General features: G+C 44.4%; 1 protein-coding gene across 7 annotated transcripts in view; it reads left to right on the forward strand.

Moving 5' to 3' along the window:
* Positions 1-18234, forward strand: part of Enox1 (ecto-NOX disulfide-thiol exchanger 1) — a 563193-nt gene that overhangs the window by 215793 nt on the left and 329166 nt on the right. For 4 of the 7 annotated variants that reach the window (XM_041675356.1, XM_041675382.1, XM_041675370.1 and 1 more), the window contains exon 3: positions 10346-10448. The exons of 1 other annotated variant lie outside the window; for it this stretch is intronic. The gene's annotated coding sequence lies outside the window, so the exon portion shown is untranslated. Of the gene's footprint in view, positions 1-10345; positions 10449-10470; positions 10563-18234 lie in introns of those variants that run through there. 2 more of the 7 variants (XM_041675367.1, XM_041675377.1) reach the window with 2 other exon arrangements.

Genomic DNA, 18234 nt, shown 5'->3' on the forward strand with positions numbered 1-18234 from the left:
TGGTGTGGTGATGGGCTACAGGGCTCTCCAGCCTGTGCAGCAGTGTTTCTGTGGGGCAGGTTTTTCAGATATTCCTCTGATAAACTTCAGGGAACAGCATTCCTTTATAAATTCAGGATTAGCTGTTCTGATAGCAGCTGAATCCTTTTCCTAGTGGAGAGGCAAGAATAAGTAAACATCATCTTATTTAAACAAACAGAACGCCTCTGAGAGGTTAACTTCTTGGTCATCTGCACTTCGCAGGAAGGTTCCTTCTGTCCAGAGGCACTCAGGGAAGCTTAGAGGTCAGGCAGTGTTTCTGTTGAGGTTCTTCAGTCTATATATTTTATTTATTTGTTTGTTTGTTTATTTGTGACAGCGTTTCTCTGTAGCTTTGGAGCCTGCCCTGCAATTAGCTCTTCTTGTAGGCCAGGCTGGCTTCGAACTCACAGAGATCTTCCTGCCTCTGCCTCCCACATGCTGAGATTAAAGGCACGTGCTACCACCGGGTTCTTCTGTCTTTAAAGGCACACCACTTTTTGCTTATTTAAAGCCTCTTAATTCAAGTCCTGTCAACCCATCTTCCTGTATTTCTTGACTGCCCCTTTAGAGCCCGTTTCCATGGCTTGTAGTACATCCATGTCTGTCTTAAAGCCTGTTAGACGCCATCACACTCTTAGTCGTGGCGTTTGTGTTTGTGATTAGTGTACTACCAGACTACATTTAGTAGATGCTCTCACGTGCTTCTCAGGGACCCCTCCGCATCACTCCTGTCACCTACAGCGCACCTGCCGTGTTGCTGCTTTCATTGCCCTGTCACCAGTACCTGTCCGCATCCTGTGGATGACGACTGTGAGGCCACAGCGGTAGCACTTACCCAATTAGGGAGTCAGAGTCTGGAACTCGCAGCCTGTCTGTAGGACCTGCTACACTTCTCACGGGCTCTCACACACAGAGCGGGAGAGTTCCTGGCTGCCTGCCTGGTTCCCTGGCATTCTTTGCCCGCTAATGGTAAGTGTGAGGAGTGCCCCACACAGACCACAGCCCAGTAGGTGATAGGGCTAGCACGCTGAATCCTGAAGTAGAAAACCTGGCTCATCACTTGTGGAGATGCAAAGGTAATCCTAGGCCCTTCCTGGACTGTCTTATAATAAAACAGTAATTTCTAGATCTGTCCTCTGGTTACATGCTTGGTAGGGAAGCAACAAAATAAATAAAGGAAGATATGGCTGAGTGACTCTTAAGTGACTTGCAGATACAAGGAGCAAGGACTTTGCTTCCGGACTGCAGTAAGTGGCTGTCAGGGAGCGAGGGGCTGCTGTACAGAGTGTGCAGTGACTGTATACAACTTGGAATTTCACTACTGAGTTCTGATGACCTTGGTGCCTAAGACAAACATAATACCTAGTCAGAGCATATCATGGTTGGGATCAGGCTAATATTTTTTATAGTAAGTAATGCATTGTTTAAAATGCCTTTCAGAGGCTCAAGGAGCATCTCAGTGTTGTAAGAGGCCCCTTGTTACTTCCCGGCTGCTCAGCCCTGAAATAACCACAGAGAAACTATATTTATTAAATTACTGCTTAGCCTATTAGCTCCAATTTCTTATTGTCTAGCTTTTACATCTTAATTTAACCCATTTCCAATATTTTATATTTTGCCATGAGGCTGTGGCCTACCAGCAAGGTTCCAGTGTGTCTGTCTCCAGAGGCATCTCCCTGACTCTGTCCTTCTTTCTCCCAGCATTCAGTTTAGTTTTCCTTACCTAGCTCTGTTCTACCCTATCAGGCCAAGCCAGTTTCCGTATTAACCAGTGGTATTCACAGCACACAGAGGGGAATCCCACATCATCTCAGTAGGTAAGAGTACCTGTTGTACAAGCATGAGGACATGGGCTTGCATCCATATAAAAAGCTGGGTGTAAACACACACTTGTAGCCCCAGCATTGTAGAGGGCAGAGACAGGAGATTCTCTGCAGCCTGCTGGTCACCACCAGCTTGCTCCAGTTACTCTAAGAAGCCCTGTCTCACCAAAATAAGGTGGCCCATTACAGAGTAGAATATCAGATACCTTCCTTTGGTCTCAGCTTATGTCCCTGGGTGTGCACCCTTATGCATGTGTAGCCACACACAATCACTGAACACCCATGCAATGAACACAAACGCATATTATCACAAATAAAATGCCTTTAAGTCTAGAAGGCTATCCTGCTCCTACCCAAACTGAAGCTGTAGTCACATGGAAATTAAGAAAAACACTTTGTCGTACCTGTGACATATGACGGGCTGATTTCTTTAAAGGGGAACTTAAAAGTATCAACTGATAAGATCCATCAGCTCTACAGAAGAAAATAAGAATAGGAATATACAGTTCAAAGGAAAAGCTAGTATCTGACAAATTGCCTTATTAATGATGGAAATAAAATCGAAATTTAAAAGGCGGTATTTTCAGTTGTCACCCGGTGACAGTTAAACTGTTAGTGAAGGGTTGGAAGATAGCTCAGCCCGCTGCTGCTCCTGTGCAGTTTCTGGGTTCCATGGCCAGCACCCAGATGACTCCCAACCCCCTGTAGCTTCACTTGCAATGGATGTGACACCCTCTTCTCGCCTCCACAGGCACTGAAGTCATGTGGTGGTTACACATGCATTGAGGCAAAACACTACTACACATAAACTACAAACAAATACATCTGAAACTGTGGGTGCCACCAGGGAATGCTAATCTGCCACGCTGTGGGAAGGAGTGCAGATTGGGAAAATGCTTTCGAAAGCCCTTTAGTTGCCTTTATCCCAGCTTTATAGTTACAACCGCACTAAAACATTTTGCAGGCTTTTTTTTTAATAGTCAAGAGTTGGAAGAAAACTGAAGGTATAACAGCAGAATCCAGAGGATACTAGCGGTTCAGTACGGTGTGGTATAGCATTGCATTAGTGAGTCTTTCCCTGCTATGATACAGATCTAAGAAACATTTTAAAAGGAAGAATGATTTCTTATGACTCAAGGTTTTAGAGGTTTCAGTCAATGGTTGCTTGGACCCATCGCTGTGGGCTTGTGATGAGGGAGGTCTTCATGGTGGAGCAAGGAGCATTCGGTGGTGAAGCAGAGATGGTCACCTCATGGAATTTGGGAAGCAGAGAGAAGAGAAGGGTCAGGGGTCAAGGTATAACTTTGCAGAGTATGCCCGGCAGGGAACTATTTCCTTCGGCTCTACTGTCTCCTGATAATGCCACCATCTTAGTCCATGCAGGGGTTAATCCACCGGGTAAATCACTGCACTCAGTGTGTAGACGTTTGCCCAAAGCCCATCGTCTGCCAGACAAGTCTTCAAGAGTAGTGCCTGGTAGAGACAATTCATATGAAACTCAACAGCCATAAGTAGAACAAGTTCGTTTATGCCAATCATAAAGAGTAACACTCAAGAAATATTTTATGTAGTATAAGCATATTTAAATGGAATGATAAATGCTTCCAAATACCTTAAACAGGTACCAACAGGTCCACACACTCGGAAGTGTGCATTTATATATGCTGGTTTGTACATGGCTGAGCAGAATGTTGTTTATGCTGATTATTTAGACAGTGGAACTGGTGGGAATGGAACTGGCATTTCTTGGCTTTTTCTTTTTAATTAATTGAAGTTTTTGCTTCTGTCATATAATACTTCCAAGAAAAGCCCTAGGGTATGTACGAAACACTTACAAAGGAGATTTTTATGCTAGTATTTCTCAAATGTTAGTTAGCAATAATTCTAAGTTTCCATGTGGTCCCTACTCATAGAATGCTTTAATTCCTATTAGAAATCAAATTTCTTGGTTAAAATCTATAAGGGTCTGTATTTTTGCTGGGCTCCTGCACACGGAAATCTCTCTCCCGTGTGGCTCCACCAGGCTGGTGTGGCTTATTTTTCTATCTTTACTCCTGGCAGCTCACCCGGGTGGGGATGCAGCGGGGGGGGGGGGGGGGGGGGGAAGTGTGTGCAAACCCACAAGTTCTTGGCAACGAGGATCCCCGCTGTCTTGTTCATGGTTAGTTACCTAGGAGTGGGGTAATTGACATGTACCTCAAAAACAGCAGAAGCCGCAGAGTTAATAAGCACTCATTTCCATTGGTTGGCGGTCCTGCCTGAGAGACAAACTTGTGGCCCCTCCCCGAGTTTGACTTTCCTGTGGGTCGCATATGTCATCCGTGCCCTGCATGAAATAGAGCTGTGTGGGGGACACTGGCTCCCAGTGCTGTGAGGAAGGAGCCAGAGTATGAATTCTCTCCCAGGAGAGACTGAGCACCGAAAGTAAAATAAAATAAAATAAAAGCCCACAGTGGGAGGGATGGGTGGTCAGGGGGGCACGTTTAAATAAGAATGCTAGCGTTTGGAGGGGCTTTTTTGTGCCCCACGTCCTTTGCACATTTGAGGGGCCAACAGGCCAGAGGGCACGTCTCACTGCATGCTCCTGACTGTCCCCTTGTTCTGGTCCAGCTGCACTCTGAAGACCAGATGGGAGTGAGTTTGCCCAATTTAGCTGAGAGGGAAGTGCATTAAGCTGGGAACATTCCTTGCATTAGATTTTTACCCTATGTGTGGCACCTTGTAGAAGTCAAGTGGGTTTCCAGAGAAGAGGGGCAAAGGTCAGAAAGAAGCTTTTGCTAAAGTTATTTGTACTTCATCTTCTGTAAGAGGGAGTGCGAGACAGAATTTAAGTGGTAAAAGAGAAAACAAAACTCTTTATCACAAAGAAATGACAGTCCCAAAGACCGTGTTGGCTGGGTACTCAAAAGAAGTCTGCCCATTTAAAATCAAAACTAAGAGCTTTCTTTTAAAAATATACCTCTCTTTAATCCCTGTACCCTTGTTGATCTCCTGTCTAAATTGTGCTATAGTCATTAATTTGACTCTCTTGTAAATGCGAGTGTGGGGAACAAAGTAATGAATGGTCCCATTCATGTCAGTTAAAAGTTAAAGTGTCTCCCTGTCACAGGAGAGTCTGCAGGAGCAGAGAGTGAGTGGCTGACTCATGCTGGCCTGGCTGCAAAGTACTCAGCAGCCCCTGACACCAGAGCCATTCCAGAAACAGCCTGGCTCCTTCCAAGCTTGGGGCCCAGTCGCTGGTCCAGCCTTGCTGTGCCTCAAGGAAGTGAGCAGCCTGCTAATCGCTTTCCAATTAGCTGCTGCCTGAACAAGGACACCCAGAGGAATAGTTGGGCCCGGCAACCTCCGAATTCTCCTGACCCACCAAATGCTGTCATCGGTGCGTTGGATGGTGGCCTTTGCGCCGAAAGCCCGACAGTTGTCAAAGGTGCTTGCGGAGGATAGTGTCAGGGCTAACTGCATTCTGAGCTGGTCACCTGACAAAGATGTTGAATGGTCCTGTGAATGACTTTCTGGGCAGTTCGGCCCAGGCTGGTTTCCTAGCACTCCGGATGGACCACAGACATAACCCTCTGAGCAGCATGGCTCATGTGCCCTTTCATGTAAGGGACTTCCTACCACCTCCAGCTTATTATCTCGTGATGCACAGTAGTGGAGCATCAGGCCTCAATGTCCCTGAAATTTATCACGTAGGAGAGAGAGTGAATGTGGATGACTATCATTGACAGCTGGTTTAGGTCCAGCGGTCTCGGCCTCTTGCCTGATGTCTTCTCACCAATCTTGGTTTTCCACCTCCAGCCACAATATAAGTCTTCTGCTTTCAGCCCAGGCTGCTGAACTTGGCAGGAGCTTGGCTATAAAGTGACTTAGGATGCAGCCTTTGCAGTGATGGATGAGGAGGGCTGGACACTGTGTCTCGTACCGAGTACCCATCCCTACCTGTTTGCTCTTCGAGCAAGAGATCCTGTCTCATGTAGTCAGTCATTCTTGCTCTGGGTAGGAAATGTTTTCCCAAACAACCTTCCTCCTGGTGTCCCTTCCCCGAAGCTGTGGCTTCCTTCTTGCTCTTCTGAAAGCCATTTTCTATGATGAGCAGACTTTCTGCCTGCCAAAGACTCGTTCATTGAAACACATCCCCCCCCCACCTAGTCCTCTATGATGAGCAGACTTTCTGCCTGCCAAAGACTCGTTCATTGAAACACATCCCCCACACCTAGTCCTCTCTTGGTCCCAAGTGAAATGCTCATTTGATTACACTGCATGGTCCAGAACTTGGCACTGGAAGAAACTTCCATCTGACTTTCCAAGTTTCCTCCGTCCTAAGGAAGAGGTCTGAGGCTTGAGACTCAGGCAGTCCAGCCATTGCCTTGGCTCTTGTGGACCCGCTCCTCATTTTCTCTCTTACTGGGGCCATGTGCCTCCACATGGCTTCCGTCAAGCTTCTTGTACTGATTGGAGTATGAGTCCTTTTCTTCTCTTATTTCTTCAAGTCACAACCGCCTCGTTCTTTTGCCACCTCCTCAGAGCCCTCCCTGACAGCCTTGTAATAGAGATGTCTTTTGTAAATCTGCCGTGTCCCGCTGTTGACACACAGTCACCTTTTTATACCACAAGCCACATCTCCAGATAGGTAACTTTTTTTTTATTTTTTTTTATTTTTTAATTTATCTATTTATTAAGGATTTCTGCCTCGTCCCCACAATCACTTCCCATTTCCCTCCCCCTCCCCCGATCAAGTCCCCCTCCCTCATCTGCTCGAAGAGCAATCAGGGTTCCCTGACCTTTTTACGTGTGTATGCCTTCCTCAAGGGTGTCCAGCCTTTTGAGATTAGAAACTTCTGGACCCTTTCAAAAACATATAATTATCATCGATTCTGTCTAACATTTAAGTTCTTGAGGTTATTTGCTCAACTGAAAAAGTCTTAATTAATCACAAATGAATATTGTGAGTTGCTAGGGAGCTTGGTTTTCTTTTGTTGTTGATCTCCCAGCTGCGAGTCCTCTAAACACACCATAAGACCTGAGTTCTTCGTTTTCACTTCCGGCTGTTGGAGAGGTCCACAGGAAGTTGAATTCTCAAGAAAAACTATTTTAATTAAACACCGCAAGTGAGAAGCCAAAATGAGTCAAACTATTGTCTGTCCCCTCCCATGCCATCTCAATATGTGAGGAAATACAACACCCCAAGGGGAAGTCTGGTTTCTGTGGTAGCACTCTCTGCCAAATTGTTCTTTGTCTTTTGTACATGTGAGAAAAGACAAATCGTCTTGAGGCTAGAAAACAAACTGGACTGGCAAGCTTACAAACCTCTTTCATGTTGGTTTATTTTTTTTTTGAGTTTTGTAGGGTTTGTGTGTGTGTGTGTGTGTGTGTGTGTGTGTATGTGTGTGTGTGCGTGTGTGTGTGTGTGTATGTGTGTGTGTGTGTGTGTTTTCTCAAAGACAGGGTTTCTCTGTAGCTTTGGAGCCTGTCCTGGAACTAGCTCTTATAGAACAAAGATCTACCTGCCTCTGCCTCCCGAGTGCTGGCATTAAAGGTGTGCACCACCACCACCTGGCACCTAGAAACTTCTTTTAGTTGTCTGCATGTTTTCCTGGGACCATCAAAGACATGGGAGTGATTAAGGGGTTAGAGACATTACTGTTGTTCACCTCTCTTGGTACAGTGAGAACTCACCTCGGGATGCTGCATGCCATACGGTGAGCATCTATTGCTACCGAAGTGCTTTTCATTTTAGAAAATGGTACCCAAAGGATGGTAATTTAAGAAACGTAAGTGGAGGGTGGTAGAAAGATTGAGAACTATTAACTGGAAGGGGAAGCTGGCTGTGACTCAGAACCATCCTCTGCTTTGATTCCCCTGCTCTGTGCGGTCTCTGGGAAGCAGTATGTCATCCATAGCTGCAGTGGAGCGGATTCATACATATTTACTAGTTGCAAATTAGAAAGTGCAGCCTGGAGAAGGGCTGTGCTCTTTGTCTTTCTGCTTTTCTTTCCCGGCTGATGATTCAGTGCTCTTTACACACCCGGAATCCAGAGGCCGCGTTGGGAACTTGTCATATTCCGTGTATACCAATAAGGTCTTTGTAATTTAAATGGAGTTTTATTTTCCAATTTAGAGGCTTGTAGGGGAGACAGGCTGGGGTTTTCTCCATCCTGTGTCAAGGCTTTGATGCAATGATTTATTAAGGTACCAGTCGAGATATTGATCCTGCTAATAGCTTCTGCCTGGCCTCACAATGTTTTACATTTTCCTCGCCTAAAAGACCATATTCCCTTTCTCCTCATCTGATTGACCATAAATGCTTTGGCCTTTCCTTAGTAATTATCTCACTCACCAAAGCAGTGGGTAAAAGTCAAGTATTTATAGACTAATTAGTGAAGTCAACATGTCTAAGTGAATGTTTCGCATAATAGCAAGAAGTCCCACATAGTCTTGTGAAACCAGCAAAGTTTGCTCCACAGAAAGCGAGGCTGAGAGACACATGGTTGAGAGCACACACTCTCCAGGAGGCGGTTCTCTCCTGTGACTCTGAGGGCTCAGCCAGAGATGCGCTGGGCTAAGGCGCTGTTCCTCAGAGCGCTGTTTTCATTTTTATTTTCTGCTGTTGTTCATTTTTTCTTTTTTTTAACTTATGAAAGCTTTTGGATATTAGCAGGTTCTGACTCTATTTCATATTTGTTCTTTTTTGGATTTTATTGTGTGTGTGTGTGTGTGTGTGTGTGTGTGTATGCACACATTTTCCTGAGCTAAGTATGTGTGCTGTCTGCATGGATGCTGGAGCTTGTGGAATCCAGAAGTGGGTGTCAGATCCCTTAGAACGGGAGATACAGAGGCTTGAAAACAGCCATCTGGGTGCTTGGAATTTCCCCCTTCCCCCACCCATCCTCTGCAAAAACATTAAGTGTTCCTAACTTTTGACCTGTTTTTTTCAGACCCAAGATTTGTTTTGTAGGCTTTATTATCTCATGATATGAATGGCATCATCAATATCATTTAAGTCTTGGTAGGCAGATCCTATAAAGATACAAGGAAGAGCCATTTATTGCATGTAAAGCTCCTTTGTCTTTAGAAAATGTCTCAAAAGGTAGTAGTAATTCTTGCCTAAGGTGCACTGCGCTTGGTTCTGGAAGCAGACAAAGTGCTACATGGGTTGAGGAGCTAGGAAGCCTGGTTCAGGGTGTGAAGGAGGTAGCTCAGCAGGGGAGGCACTGATGGCCTGGGTTCAGTCCTTGGGACTCATGAATAGGTGGGAGCAGAGAATTAACTTCAAAAAATTGTTTTCTGAGTTTTACATGTGCCCCCATGGCACATGCATACTGGCATGTTGCACACATAATACATATCATACATATGCATATCACACATACAGACACAATTATATATAATTTAATACATATTTACCATTAATATATATAATATATTATATATGATGATTTAATTATTATATTATAATCATCATATCAATTATAATATGTAATTATATTAATATATCATTATATGCTATATAATATATATTATATGTTATATTAAAGGTAAATATATATTATATAATATAAATATATATTAAAGGTAAATATGTATTATATAATGTATTATACTTACCCTTTATACATACACACTCAGATAGATAGATAGATAGATAGATAGATAGATAGATAGATAGATAAAACACCTGGTTTTCAGCTTGTCTTTGTAACCAATTCCACATGTTTGGGGGGGCACCAATTTCATTGTTTTAAAACTAGAGATACAAAAACCACTATGAAAATCAAAGATGATAATATCTGCAAAATTACTTAGTAAATTATATGGAATTAGAGAGAAGCCACTCTTTTAAAAAGCATTTCCTGGGACTGGAGAAATGCCTCAGTGGTTAAGAACACTGGATGTCGTTCCGGAGGACCCAGGTTCTGGTCCCAACACCCACTTGGCAGCTCACAACTGTCTGTGAGTCCAGTTCCAGGAGATCAGGCACCCTCACATAGACACACATGCAGGCAGAATACCGACACACATAAGAAAAACATAACAAATAAAAAATAAAATCAAATTAAAAGTATTTCTAGTGGCATTAAGGTCACTTCTATGAAGCTTAGAGCCCTGAATACTGTTGAGTAACAGTGCCCCCATTTGTCCATGTGTCCCCTCTGATCAAGTGGACCCTTTGCATCCTATGTACATTTTCCGAGAGGTGAAAAATCTTACAGGAGTCACAAAGGTAATCATGAGACCTCTTTGCAAAATGCAGGAATGTTTCAATAGTAGGGCCCACGTGCAATTACTTCTGTGCCCCTCCCATTCAAGTGACATTTGCACACTTGGACAGGTTCTGCATGCTTTCTTGAAGTGTGCCAGGTCTAGAATAAGAAACAAAACCAACAGCAGACCTACGTGTCTGCCTTAAGTGACAATCACCAAGTCCTTCTCATAATTGTACCTTTGATTGTTCATTGCCCCAAATGTCTTTAACCCCCCCTCCCACTTCTCATTATTTGCAGGAACTAACAGCTTGCAAAACCAGAAGCTAAAGCAGAGCTGAGTCCCAAAAGGGAGATCAAAAGGGGGCCAGACACCAGAAAGTGAGCTGGTTCCTAACAAGTGGTGAGTATTCCAGCTTTGGAGACAAGAACTTTCCTTTCTGACCTCTCTCGGGGTAGCCAAGGGCCTAGCAGGCTGCCTGAAGAATTGTGATTCCCTGCTCCCATCTTTCTGAGTGTGAGTCAGAATAATGGTGACCCTGAATTCACTGTACCCATGTTGTTATTGCATGGACTGCTCTGTTTCCCTGTTCAGCATGTTTATTACAGCAGGAACCATCCTGTCCTAAACCAAACAGTGCTGCTTACATTTAGTCCTATTGCCATCAATGTCTTCCTTACTGCCCAGTGTGCCTTGCACCCATTTCTAAGTACCAGTGGTGTCATTAGGCTGTCTGTGACTGCTCTCTCTCCCCATCCAATGCCATTTTCTACCCTCTACAGAATATCATAGGCTCCAGGATTAACTTCTCTTCCTAGGCATTCCAGAAATGCCTAGATTTTGATGATTATGATGATGATGGGGGTGATGGTGATGGTGAATGATTAAATCAAGGCAAAAAATTACATCCCTAAACTAATTCATAATAAAGGTTCTCCTTCCCTGACTAACTGTGTGCCTCTAATGTTGAAAATCTTCAAATGTGCTATTTATTTGGCTGAGGTATGGTTTCTTTATCCATTATCTCAGCAGAGCACTGAAACTCTAGTCTTTTTGTGAGGTCAAATATTGACATGTGTGAGGTCAGGTAGGTCTTAGGCTTGGGTTGGTCCTTCCATACATAACGGAAGGTCATGACCAGTCATGACCTAGGCAGAAAGTATTATATCATCCTTGTACTATTTATACTATTTATTCCCAGATGTGGCCGTGATCTTACTTGGGCCGATCCTGTAGGCAATAACAATTTTAGTAAATGGGACGGGGAGGGGAGTTACAGAGGTGACCTAAAGACAGAAGGAAGGCAAAGGGCAGCCAAAGCTTAACCTTAACCCCCCTCCCTCCCGCCCCCAAAGTCTCTTCTGGCCCTGGGAGTCTGTAAATGAGAAAGAGAAGGGGCAGGGATAAGAGCAAAAGGAAGAGAGAAGGCTCTTTGAATACCGTAAAAGCCTCCAGGCTAATGAATATGTTATGATGAGTTGTTTATCTCCTAGACTAGAGGTGAGCCTTTTTCTCTGGCTGCTGCGAATTTCAAAAAGTGCATCAGCTTGTGGCCTCCCTTGCTTGCCCCCTTCAGGACATCAGAGAAGTCTCCCTCCACGAGGCTGAGGCTGTCAATAAATACTTCCGCCTTTTCTTTTTCAGCATTTGCCTCATTAAGTCAGAACGGGCAAGAGGGTTGGTGAGAGGCCAGAAAGCCCTCAGAGCAACAAGGCTAGGGGACTTGGTCCATCCTACAGAGGTTGGAGACTGAGATTTTTCAGCATGGGGGCATGGGGTAGAAACAAAGATGGGGATAGAATGGTCAGACAGTCCAGCACGATGCTCTAATGCAAGGCGGCTGAGAGTAAATTTATTTTCCAAGACCCAGCTTTCTAAGTGTGTGTGTGTGTGTGTGTGTGTGTGTGTGTGTAGAATTGAAATGGCCCCAGCTTACTGAGTGCCCTTTAACTGGAAATGGCTTCACTCTATGGCTCAGGGACATCTGTGCTGGTCATGCTCCCCTGCTCTGCTGGAGGTAGCCATGGAGAAGCCAGCTTAGGGAATCCCCAGCAGGCTGGAACAGCGACTATGCCTTGGGACATTGGGTCTAATTGGAATTTCTGGAAAGGTGCTGAGTACCCTTCTGCTCTGTGGTCCTTGATCATCAAATGCAGTCATCAGGGACTGCAGTCTCTTAAATCTTGACTATCACATTTGACTCCAGTGCAGTATAACTTTCTACAGAAAAGTGGCTTTGGTGTTGGAAAATGCTTCATAGCTCTGAGATATCTGGACCATTAGGAAACATATTTGCTGCCTCATAATTGCTGTAATTGTGAGAAGACAAATAAGCCGGCAAACCTAGCTTAATAGTTACTTCCTGCAGTCTCCTCACTGGCCACGGCTAGGTCTGTTCTGTTAGGAGTGAGTGTTACAGCAAGGATTGAGAAAGCATTTTTTGAAGAGATAAGATCTCCAACTTTACCTTTATTAAAACCTTGCAAGTAAAGTCTCTGCCATGACCCAGTAAGTAAAGATGCTTGCCACTTAGCCTGGCACCCTGGGTTTGATTCCTGGTACCCGCAGGGCAAAAGTAGAGAACCAATTTTTGGCTTTTTTTTTCCCTACCCCCCCCCCAATTTTTGGCTTTTTGACTTCCATGGGTTCACCATGGCACACCTACCCAAAACGTAGCATGCATGCACACACATACTAATAATAAGTGAAAAAAATAAATAAAAATTCTCTTGTGGTGGTTGGAAAGAAAATGGCCCCCAAAGAGAGTGGCGCTATTAGGAGGTGTGGCCTTGTTGGAGTGCGTGTGGAGGAAGTATGTCACGGTGGAGGCAGGCTTTGAGGTCCTATAGATGCTCAAGTCACACCTAGTGAGACACACCACTTCCTGTTGGCTGCCTATCAAGATGTAGAATTCTCCAGCACTATGTCTGCTTGTACACTGACATGTTCTACCATTAAGATAATGGACTGAACCCCTGAACTGTAAGCAAGCCATACCAATTAAATGTTTTCCTTATAAGAGTTGCTGTGGTCACAGTGTTTCATCACAGCAACAGAAACCCTAAATAAGGCAGAAGTCAGGACTGGGAGTGGGATATTGCTGTGATAGACCTGACCATATTTTTGTTTGGAATAATCTGTAGTTAGGGTATTTGGGTTAGGAAATCAGTGGAATACTCTAAGCCCTGCTTAATGGGTCATGCTAGTAGGGGCATGGAAGACAGGGGTGCTGAGTGTGACTTCATGAACTGTGAGGCCTTGCTCAAGAGGTTGCAGAGGGAAAGAATATGGATACGTGGCCTAGAGATTGTTCTGGTGATAGTTTGGTGAAGAATGTGGCTACTTTTTGCCCTTGTCCGAAGAGTCTGCCTGAGGCTAAAGTAGAGAGTTTTGGATTAATTCCATTGGCAGAGGAAATAACAAGACTCTGTCCTGTGGTTATTAGCATTAATTCTGATGAAGATTTGTGATGAAAAGGAGTACGCTGAGCAAATAAACATACAAAATGTACAGATTGAGAATAGGACACCAGGAAGTGGAGCAGAGCTAAATCCTGTGTTCAGGGAGGTAGACAGATTAAGAAACAGGATAAAGGGAGTGGTGGCCCCAGGGCAAGATGCCACCCAGCTAAATTTCCAGTTTGAGAAAAGAAATTAACGAAAAGCTTAGAGCTGCTTGTGGTAATACATACCTTTAATCCCAGGACTGGGAAGTCAGAGGCTGGCAGACCTCTGAGTTTGAGGCCAACCTGGTGGTATACAGAGCAAGTTTCAGAATGGCCACACTTAGGCAGTGAAGGACAGAAAACTGGTGAAAATCTAATTGGACTTGGGGGCCATGTTCCAGCCCTAGCAAGCAACAAAGCTTGGCAGCTTCTGCCACATGGCTCTGGAGTTAAGGGTAGAAAAAAGGGGCTATGCAATTTGCCTCCAGATCTAAGGAGAGCCACTGAGGCCAGGCAGGTGTCAGGAGAGTCCCTGAATGGAGGCCTAAAGAGGCCATTGCATGAAGCTGAGAAGTTGAATCCTGCGTAGCCTTGTAGACCCCAAGATGTTGGCGATGCCAGAGTCATGGGACACCTGCCAAGGAAAGCTGCTGACAGGGAGTGGAATGAGCCCAGGAGAAAGAAGTGTGCTGCAGCCAACAGAACTGAAAGGAGTTGGAGATCTGAAGAATGCTTTGATATTAGGCGTGGAAATGCGGAGTGGAGTTTGCCCAGATGGTTTTAGGTCTTTGGTCCAGTGTTTCCTTGCTATGCTTCTTTCCCTACGTTTTGGAATGGTAATGTATGTCCTGTGCCATTCTATGTTGGAAGTATGTTATCTACTTCTTTTTGGTTTTGCTTTTCTAGAAGATTACAGTTAAGAGATAGCATGAATCTTGGAAGAGACTTTGAAATTTGGACCTTTACTTAAGTTTGAGACTGTTATAGACTATGGGAAGTGAATGCATTTTTGCTTTATGATGTGGCTACAAGCCTTTGGGGGCCCGGGTGTGGAATGTGGTGGTTTGAAAGGAAATGCCTTCCAAAGGGAGTGGCACTGTTAGGAGGTGTGGCCTTGTTGGAGTAGGTGTGGCCTTGTTGAAGGAAGCCTGTCACTGTGGAAGCAGGCTTTAAGGTCAGATCTATGTTTAAGTCCTGCCCAGTGAGGCAGACCATTTCCTATTGTCTGCTTATCAAAATGTAAAATTCTCCAGCACTGTGTCCGCCTGCACACCGCTACTCCTAGCTACTGTGCTCCATGACAATACTGTACTGAACCTCTGGAGCTGTAAGCTACCACCACAATGAAAGGTGTTCCTTCGTAAGAGTTGCAGTGGTCATGCTGTCTCTTCTCAACGATAGAGACCCCAGCTAAGACACTTGTCTAAGGTGATTCAGAGATTCCAGAGCTGTTACCGGACGGCAGAATTACCGCAGGAGACTATTCTCTAACCACTATGGATTACTTATGATCTAACTCACAAAACATTAGGAGCCATATTTTGTGATATGAAAGCCTTGCCTGGATAGCACAACCAATGGTTTAAATTACTGCTGTTATATATCAAATGATTTATTGAACCAAGATAATTAACTCCCGTAAGGCAACACAAAGCACAAATGCTCGGCCGTATACAAGAATCCTAGAAGGCGCTGTTAGAATGCTTTAAGGAAAAAGCGTTAGGGCAGTACTCATTGAGCATGTGCTGGTGGGGAAGTCACATGACACCCTGGAAGGTCTGTCTTCTCACATACTGTGGTGGCTAACTGCTGTACCAAGCCACTGGGAGATGCATGGACAGCTGTTATGGTAAAAATAAAATGCCACAGGTTCCCCAGTGGCAGCAGTGGGCAGTGAGCATGAGACCACGGCAGGCCATGAAGGCCATGCAGAGAAAGTGGATATTTATGTAGTGGGCTATGGAGGGGAAAGGGAAAGGGGGGAAGGGGAGAAGGGAGAAGAACAGAGAGAGAGAGAGGGAGAGAGAGAGAGAGAGAGAGAGAGAAACAGAGAGAGGGGGGAGGAGGGAAGAGGTAGAAGCTGCCTCTTTGGGAGAGAGACTGGAAAGGAAGGAACTCAGGCTGGAAGCAGAAGGAAGATCTACTTACCTCAGTGGAGGGAGGGGAGGGGGAGGGAGTGGGCGTGGCTTGTCCCTTTCATCCAATCTTAGGAATTAGGTGAATTTGTGTACCCTGGGGTATAAGGCAAGAAAGCAGAACTCTTGAAATGCCCCACAAGGAACTGCACACCTGGCTCTCCTACTCGAGGCCCTGTATTGTCCGAGTCCCTCCAGAGCTGGAGTTGGGTGCTTAGTGCCATTGGGTGACTCTTATTTGAGCATCACATTCAACATTGTGCCTTAAAACCTGACCCTCATGCCTCAGTGTTAGTCTCTCCTGAAACCGGAAGACATGACTATGAACTTCAGGGTGGCCTAAATGGTCACTAGAGTTTCAAGCTGCCATGACAGCCCTAAAACCTGCAGTGCTATACCTGTGTTATTATGGCAAGATACTGTTTGTATTGATACCTGAGACGCTCAAACACACAGACACGTGCAAGAGCTTTCTCTAGACCCACTTATACAGTCAGTGTATATAAAGTAACTGGAAATTCAGCTACGTAAAAAACAAAACATCATCCAGGAAGCCGTGTATCACTGTCCCCAGGCTGTTTTTGCATGAAATGCCTTTGATCATAGTGGAGGCCAAACTCCTCCTTTGATGAAGTGGGGATTTGGAGTTGCTGATGAAGTTAATGATAATAATCATAGTTATCTTCCTAGCTTTGGGGTTAAACACAAGGACCAAGTCCTACCACACATTAGCACTGAGTATGTTGCTATTCTTGCCTATGCTCAGGACTTAATGGCTAGCTAAAAATACATTTGTCAGTTGGCAAATTTTCAAATTGTCACCAGTCTGCCATTCACAGGGTTGCTCCCTCACCATGCAGATCCCTTGGAACCTTGGGGCTAAGGGCATCTTTGTGGAATTTATCAGAAGCCTGCTTTTTTTCTCTAATTCAAATCACTGATATTTCGATGGGATATAATTGATGTGAATTCTACCATCATTCTGTTTTCAGCTAAGTTGATTATAAAAGAAGCAGCTGTCTGGGTGTGATTGGCTAATATTTTAGTAGGCAGACCAATGGGTGATGTTTCAGGGGTGTGGGGTGGTGGAGCAGAAGAAATGTTTTTAAAATAGAGCAAATTACTGTTTCTGCTTAAGATGGCTCCCCATCAGCTTGTGTCAGACCTGAACCACTGTTCTTCCTTATTATTAGTCCTTTCCTTTGAAGATAAGCAAGCACGTGATTCCTTCCCTAGACTCCACTTGACCGGCAGGTACTTCCTGTAGCATGAATTCTCACTAGTCTTTATAATAAAAACCCAGAGTCAGATATAGGGGTTAATGCTGAAAGATCGGAGAAGCAGAGAAGCCAACCACTAAAGACTTCTTACCCTTACCAATGCTTAGGCCAAAAGGGTGATCCTGCTTCTATGAAACAGACTGCATGCTCAGACTGAATTCTCAGCTGCATCTGAACTCCTGTCTCCTCCCACCTTATATTCCTCTCTCTGCCCAACTATATCACTTCTGTCTGCACCTCCCTTGTTTTGTGATTCCTAGTGCTAGAATCTGATGTGGGATTCCTCTCTGTATGCTAGGAATATATTTTATTACCATTGGTTAATTTTTAAAAAGCTACTTTGGCAGGGCAGAATATAGGAGGTGGGGAAACTAAACTGAATGTAGGAAGAAAGAAGGCAGAGTCAGGCAGACACTGTGTGGCTACCAAAAGAGAAAGACGCTGGAACTTTTTCAGTAAACCACAGTCCTGTGGAATACATAGATTAATAGAAATTGGCTGATTTAAGATTTGAGAGCTAGCTAGAAATATGCCTGAGCCAACAGCCAAACAGTGTTGTAATTAATATAGTTTCTGTGTGGTTATTTGAGTCTGGGTGGCTGGGAAACAAAAGAACAGTCTCCATTTACAAATGATACCCCATCACCTTTGTGTGAACTGTTTCTCTTTTAGACAGATTCAATCTTATGTAGCCAAGGGTGACCTTGAACTCACAGAAATCGTCTGCCTCTGTCTCCTGAGTGCTGGGATTAAAGGTGTGTGCCACCACTTCCTGGCTTCTATGGCTAACTAGTGGCTTAGCTCTGCACCCTGGTCTTCAAGCAAGCTTTATTTGTTAGATTAAACAAATCATCACTACAAACAAAATATCTGCAACTTCCAATTATTAGCTTCTTCCCAAAACCAAGTAATACACATCACAGCCCTCCTGGTAAGGTGACTCTTACCACTTATGTGATGAAGCTTGAGGTCATCTTAGTGGTAGTTGGGTCACGTGGAAGTCACATGGTTCCTATTGTGCTTGTTTTTTTACTACCGAAATTTAAAGCTCCTCGGCCTCGTGATTAGGCTTACAATTATTTTGGCAATAAGTCCACTGTGTTTCACGGAAACACAACAGCACCTTCCCTAGTTGGCTTCCAGCAGCTTCTGCCAAGTAGCATCTGTAGCACTGAACATACACGGGCCCCAAGAGGAAGAAAAGAAGTGAACTCTGGTCTTCAGGTCAGTGGAAGGCAGAATGCTTGGTTAGATGTCAAGAAGTCAAGAAAGAGTTACCTGGTCTCCCATTTTATTCAAATTTTAACAGTTAAGTGTCTAACTTTTGC

This window comes from Microtus oregoni, unplaced genomic scaffold (assembly GCF_018167655.1).
Source record: "Microtus oregoni isolate MIOR12 unplaced genomic scaffold, Mior012 000001F_ref0000356, whole genome shotgun sequence".
Classification (NCBI taxonomy): Eukaryota; Metazoa; Chordata; class Mammalia; order Rodentia; family Cricetidae; genus Microtus; species Microtus oregoni.